The sequence below is a fragment of the Xyrauchen texanus genome, chromosome 5 (assembly GCF_025860055.1).
Source record: "Xyrauchen texanus isolate HMW12.3.18 chromosome 5, RBS_HiC_50CHRs, whole genome shotgun sequence".
Taxonomy (NCBI): domain Eukaryota; kingdom Metazoa; phylum Chordata; class Actinopteri; order Cypriniformes; family Catostomidae; genus Xyrauchen; species Xyrauchen texanus.
This window is the reverse complement of record NC_068280.1, coordinates 20270618-20277895: the sequence shown is the minus strand read 5'-3', so window position 1 is coordinate 20277895 and position 7278 is coordinate 20270618.

Genomic DNA, 7278 nt, shown 5'->3' with positions numbered 1-7278 from the left:
GTGTCAACAGAGCAGCGCCATTCACTAATGCACTGACACTGCACTAATGCATTATTAAACACAGCTTTTTGCGATTCACAGAGCTATCACACGTCTTCAAATGGCTTTGAATAAAATGCAAATGAGTCATATGAACTACTTTAATGGCTTTTGTATGGTTCTTTTATGTAATTTTTGGAGCTTGACAGTAACGAACATGACTAGCACAAAGTATCGGATTTGGACTGGGCTCGTCGGACCGATACCCGATCCATCTAAAACTTCCAGGTATCGGATCGGTGCATCCCTAGTAATTTTGCTGATGTACCAGCCATTGTGGAGGGCATCCTGGGAGACATCTTGGAGTGATATACTGTATGACAAGAAATTAGACACAAAGATGGACGTTTGACGAAAGTGATTATATTTAGAAAAACAAACAAAAGAAAAGCCGCAGATGCGCGTCTGATTTGACATATGAGCGTAGTGAGCACTGCTGTTCACAAGTGTAATGAAAGCGCTTCTCCTAGATACATACATGCATATTGTTCTGGGCCTCATTTTCCAATAACTATTTATCTTGGCTGTTAAGAGCATTTTCTATGAGCAATTTTACGAATTTTAATTATTTTTTATGTGCGCCCCGGGTGTGAAATAGCACCCGCCGAATGCAACGAGGTTCAATACAAATCACAAGCTCCTTGTCCAAATGAAGGTATTTCATGTGTGAGTAATTTTGCTCATCTACCCACAATAGGCGTGTGATCTGTAAGACATCTCGGAGTGACACATAACAAGAAATGCTGTTAGTCACAAAGATACGCACTTGAAGAAACGTTTTATATTTTTATTATACAAAAACAGACAAAAGAAAAGCCGTCATTGCTTGTGTCTGATTCGCTGTTTGTTCTGAGGAGTCCAGCAGGACCCTGTCTCATGGAACACAAGAGTTATCACTCCTTTTTCAGTTTCATTCATCTGAAAACTTTTTGTAAGATTAATGTTGTCTATAAGAATGCTGCAAATGATCTCCAATCATCTAAGAAGGTGCTGTGAGTTTCACTTTATTTCCACAAACAGTTCACTCTTAAGCATTGTGAACGCCACTCTGTTATATTTAATATATATATTTGTATTATTTGATTAAATCATAAAATAATATTAGACACCTTGAACCTAAAATTGAGTTCTATTTTCTTTTCTTTAGGCAGCATAAACTGTATTACCAAAACGCATTACAAACACATTCGATAAGAACACACATTTGGCAGCATTTTTTTGGGAACACGTGGGAATTTATTAGGCTTATTTATTATTTGTTATTTATTAGGCTTATATATATAGGAATATTAATATCTTTACATTTATAATTGTCTTTCATACTTAATTTGTAGGCTATTAGTAATTTTTCACCTATTGTCGCCAGGGCTGGACTGGAGAAATCGGCCTGGGATTTTTTTGTGGTCCATTCTGCATAACGCGGCAGCTCATGTTAGCTTATCGCGGCCCACACACCGATGACTAGTCCGCCCCTGATCATCTCCAAAGTGCATCGGCCCACCGGGAAAATGTCTGGTATGCCAGATTACCAGTCCGACCATTTGTCGCTGACTGATGCTTGCATGAAGACTGTAAATGTCTGGATTCGGGGACGTGGTTATATATTACGATTTTTTTGATCACTTTGTTATTTTAATTGCTTTTTCAATTCGTTTAAAGTGCAATTTTAATTTTGAAATGTATTTTGTTTAAGTTTTTCTTGTTTCAGTAAATAAACTTTTCAATAAATCAATAAAGCAAAAATATTTACTGACCTTCAGCAGGGGAGTTAAGGATATCGCAATATTTTTTAAGGCGAATATCTTTCAAAATTTGTTTTACATATCGCCCAGCCCAAAAGGGAAGTTAACTTTTTTATGAACAATTGTAAAATAAAGTAATTTTATGGAGACCCGCACAAACACGTGTCAATTCTATATTTCAACATGTTACCTATTAAAGGTTGCATATTTGTTTTCTTTTTGTGTTTTTGAGTAATCTATGGGCATGATAAACATTTTATTATATTGAAAAACTTTTATTTTTGCATTTTTAAAATAGCTAATTATTAGTTTGTGTCATGTCTTTTTTGGAAAATCAACCAAAATAAAAAAAAATTGTCTACTCAGTGAAAAAAGGATCACGACCCTTGAGCTAGACTGTAAGGTGCATAAGTGCCCGACAAGACAGCCACATCTATGGCAAGTGCTACAGGTAGCATGGGGTGAAATGTCACCTGAGTATCTGGACAAACTGACAGCTAGAATGCCAAGGATCTGCAAAGCTGTTAAAGAAGTTCCGAACATCAAATTGTAATAGTAATTTTTCATGTTATTAATATCCTGACTATATTGTGATCAGTTGAATGCCACTTTGGTGAATAAAAGTACCAATTTCTTTCCATAAGAGCAAAATCTGTACATTATTCCAAATTTTGGCTGGCAATGTATATATTTGCAACGTGAATGATAATTTTTCTTCATATCTGTCCAATTTCTAGAAGTAGCAGGCATTTAGAATAAAGTTTAAGACAAATACTGTCAGTGTTTCTCACTTGATGTGCATAGTTTTGAATGAAAACATCCCATTCAGTCAGGCGGTCACATACGGTCCATTCGCACAAATATTTCAACATATCCGAAGCTAAAATCACATTCGAAATTCCGTCTCTACAGATGGTCAGAACTCCACACAGCCGCCATGTGACACTCCGTTTGAAATAACTGACCTCTAGTCTGTCATCTGTCATTTGACGGATGTAATGAAAAGGCAACTTCAGTCCAGTAAGAGGAAAAAATTATCTGCAAAAATGTAATGTGTACTTTTCACTTTTCAAATTTAATTACAATTTTAAGAAATAAACAGTGCTATTTTTTTCTTTGAAAATGTAATTAAGTAAGATTACAAGTATTCCATTTAAATTACACTCGAGTAAAGTACAAATTCCAAAAAATAATACTTAAGTATTTTTAATCAATTACTCTACACCCCTGGTTGCTGTGCACTTTTTCTTTGTCGCACTATTTTACTTTTATTCTTTTAAGCTGCAAATTATATTGCCGTATGATATGAATGTACAGGTCATTGACAAATACGCATATCTGTGAAACCTCTAAAAAATACATTTATTTTAATATGAAAAAAATTAAGTTTAAACACTTGTGACTTTTGTAGAAATGTAATGTTTGTGTCCATGTTGATTTAATAATAATAATAATAATAATAATAATAATAATAAACATTTATGCCAAAATATAAGAATTGTATAAAAAAATTGTCAAACATTTCTCAAGGTTAATATTAATGTGGTTATCTGAGTTCCCTTAGACATCAGTTCGAACCATTCTACCCATTCTCTGTTGACCTCTCTCATCAACAAGGCATTTCCATCCACAGAAGTGCCGCTCACTGGATGTTTTGTTTTTGGCACCATTCGGAGTAAATTCTAGTGACGGTTGTGTTTGAAAATCCCAAGAGATCAGCTGTTACAGAAAACAACAGTTCTGTGGACGGATTGGTTCGAACTGACAAAATCTATGGTAACTCAGATAACTACACTCTACAATTGGGGTGAGAAGAATAGCATCTCAGAATGCTATTCTGAGATGCGGGTTGGCACTGTTTTGGTGCCAGGAGGCGGAACTACAAAATATTAGGCAGCTGGTTTTAATTTTGTGGCTGATCAGTGTATATGTGTGTGTGTTTGTGTGTGTGTGTGTATATAAATATATGTATGTATGTATGTATGTATATGTGTGTGTGTGTGTGTTTGTGCATTCAGAAAGTATTCAGACCACTTAATTTTTTCACATTTTGTTATGCTGCAGCCTTATGCTTTAAAATGCTTAAAAGTCTACACTCCATACCCCATAATGACTAAGCGAAAACCAGATTTTTTATAACTTTGCAAATTTTTAAAACAAAAAAACATTGAGATAAGTATTCAGACCCTTTTTCTATGACACTTGAAATTTTGCTCAGGTGCATCCCATTTCTAGACTTTGGCAAATTCAATTGATTGGACATGATTTAGAAAGGCATACACAACTGTCTATATAAGGTCTCACAGCTGAAAATGAATGTCAGAGCAAAAACCAAGCCATGAGGTCAAAGAGGTCAAAAAAACTGCCTGCAGAGTTCAGAGACAGGTTTGTGTCGAGGCACAGATTTGGGGAAGGCTACAGAAAATGTCGGCTGCATTGAAGGTTTCCAAGAGCACAGTGGCATCCATAATTCTTAAAAGTACAAAATTCTATATACGTTTGGAACAACCAGGACTCTTCCTAAAGTTGGTCGCCAAGCTGAGCCGTCAGGGGAGAAGGGCCTTGGTAAGAGAGGTGACCAAGAACCTGATGGTCACTCTGGTTGAGCTCCAGAGATCATGTATGTAGATGGGAGAAACTTGCAGAAGGACAACTATCACTTAAACACACAACCGATGGGCTTTATGGCAGAGTGGCCAGACAGCACCCTCTCCTCAGTTCAAGACACATAAAAATAGCACCTAACTTACTCTCAGTCTGTGAGAAACAAGATTCTCTGCTCTGATGAAATGAAGAATGAACTGTTTGGCCTCAATTCCAAGCGTCATGCCTGAAGGAAACCAGGCCCTGCTCATCACCAAAGGTGAAGCATGGTGGTGGTAGCATCATGCTGTGGGGGTGTTTTTCAGCTGTAGGGACTGGTCAGGGTTGAAGGAAAGCTGAACGCTGCAAAATCCAGAGATATCATTAATGAAATCGAGTTGGTTTCAGGCTTCGTCAGCTCGTCATGCACCTCCAGGAAGAAAGGAATCAGGTAGAAGGCGCGACGCGGGGGGCGGCTAGAGTGGCTTTCCCCCAGAAGAAGTTGGGGTGACCAACCCTGCTCCTGGAGAGCTACCGTCCTCCAGAGTTTAGCTTTAACACACCTGCCTGTCTTTTTCAAGTAATCCTAAACACCTTGATAAGCTGGTTCAGGTGTGTTTGATTAGGGTTGGATCAAAATTCTGCAGGAAGGTAGCTCTCCAGGAGCAGGGTTGGTCACCCCTGAGAAACCACTAGTGTCACTACATCGACACAACATCGAGTGAGTGACAGAAGGGGAACCCCAAATCCTGGTGTGCAAAGATCGTTGTATCATACCAAAAAGGCTTGAGACTGTAATCGCTGCCAAAGGTGCTTCAACTGCTGAATTAAGGGTCTATTGAATTAAGGGAATATTTATGTAAGATTGATATTACATATTTTTCTTTTTAATACATTTGAAAAGTTATCATAAATCTGGTTTTTGTTTGTCATTTTGGGTTATGGAGTTTTAAGAGTATTTTAGCATATACAAATTTACATCACATTTAAGATTTCTACGTAAATGGCCTTTTTTATGTTTGGCTAACCTCTTTGCCTATGAAATGAGAAACAACACTTGCATGTTGTGGGTTTGCTAAATGGTCCAATACAGTATGCAACACCGAATTCTTCAATAGTGTGCAACAATGCCCACCAATTTTTTCAGCTGTCTTGGTTCTGGAATTATTTTGTATATTTATATTTTTTCACAAAATCCTTCATTAAAGAGTTCTAAGGAATTAACAAAACCAACCAGCTCTGAAGACAGTCACACCATTACATCTTTGATTTAAAGCAAAAAGAAAAAAGTAGCCTATTTGACAAAAAGCCAAAGGTACAAGACTGTGTACTAGATCATTTTGGTCACATTTTGCCTTTATAACAGGGTAAAAGGGAAAGGAAGGTACGAGAACCGGCTTGACAATATAAATAATAATTTAATGATTAACTTAAAACAAAAGACATACAACACAAACGCATACAAGGCAGCTGCCTGTAGCTTTCTCTGCCGAACTGCCACCTCTGGCCACCTTTATCCCTCTTGTCGGCATGATTAGCCTGATTAGGGGCTGGGCATGCATCATCATAGCCCGGCCCCGCCCTTCTCCTTTCCGCAGCCTTTTTAAGGCTTTCTGCTCACTAGCAACATCTATGGTTGAAGCTTAAAATGGCATGCAATTTGTGAAAAAATGCTTTACGTCAGTCCTGTTTCGGCACTGCTCTTCTGGTGGATAAAACTCATGAATTGACCTTACCTGGACATAGCCTGTGTGTGATCATGACTGGAGATATCCAGAGCTGGAGTAATAACATGCTATATTCATATTGATATTATGTTATACAATTAAACATTTAAAACTGAAATATTACTTGCTATGATGAAGATAAAAAAAAAACTCCTATTTACAAATTTTGTAAATGTAAATGTAAATTTTGAATGAATGCATTTTACACGTATAATGCTTTTCTGATATTACACTCAAAACACTTTTTTTTACACTTTATAGAGAACAGGGGACTCAATCACCCCAATCACTATTAGTTCCTAGTATATTATTTTTATATTATATTGTACAACTTCACTTGATAATGCAGGTGAACCGTAATACTTCAATAGTATGTCTATGCAATACACACAATAACACTGTAAACTAAAAACATAAAATGAGGATTCAATAATGATGGAAAAATATAATTTATTTTTTCAATTTCATAACAAAATTTAAATTGCGTAATCTTTAATAAAATAAATAAACATAAATATTTTAAGTTTAATATATATATATATTTTTTAAGCATTACACAATTCAATGTGATGGATGGTAACACTTTACAATAAGGTTCCATTCATCAACATTAATTAATGCGTTAGGTTGGCTATCAAAACAAAGTTTTAACAATATATTCATTAATGTTAGTAAATAAAAAATAATACCGTTCATTGTTAGTTCATGTTAGTTCATAGGGCATTAATTAATGTTAACATATAACTTTTGATTTTAAAAACGTATTACTATATGTTGAAATTAACATTAACTAAGATGTGTTAATTGTTAGTTAATGTTAACTAATGTAGTTAGGCTAGGATAACTAATGGAACCTGACTGTAAAGTTTTTCCAATTTTGTTGTGACATTTAAATGCATAACATTTTAAAAAGAGTCTGTTAATGATTGAAACTCGGGATAGGTGCCAAATACACAAATACATATTGTTTTGTCACTGCAGGCGGCTGCGCATGTGAAACAACATCAACAGTTGACTGTCATGAATGAAGCCCTGTTACGTACATTCTCTGCTAATCTTCTGTCATCTCTGCTTTAGTCTGTCTAAATAGTTAAAAGTATTCATAAAGTTCAAAATATGATATTATGACATAATATGATGAACTATAAAAACTTTAGACAATGCTGACGGCTGATATTTTGAAAATG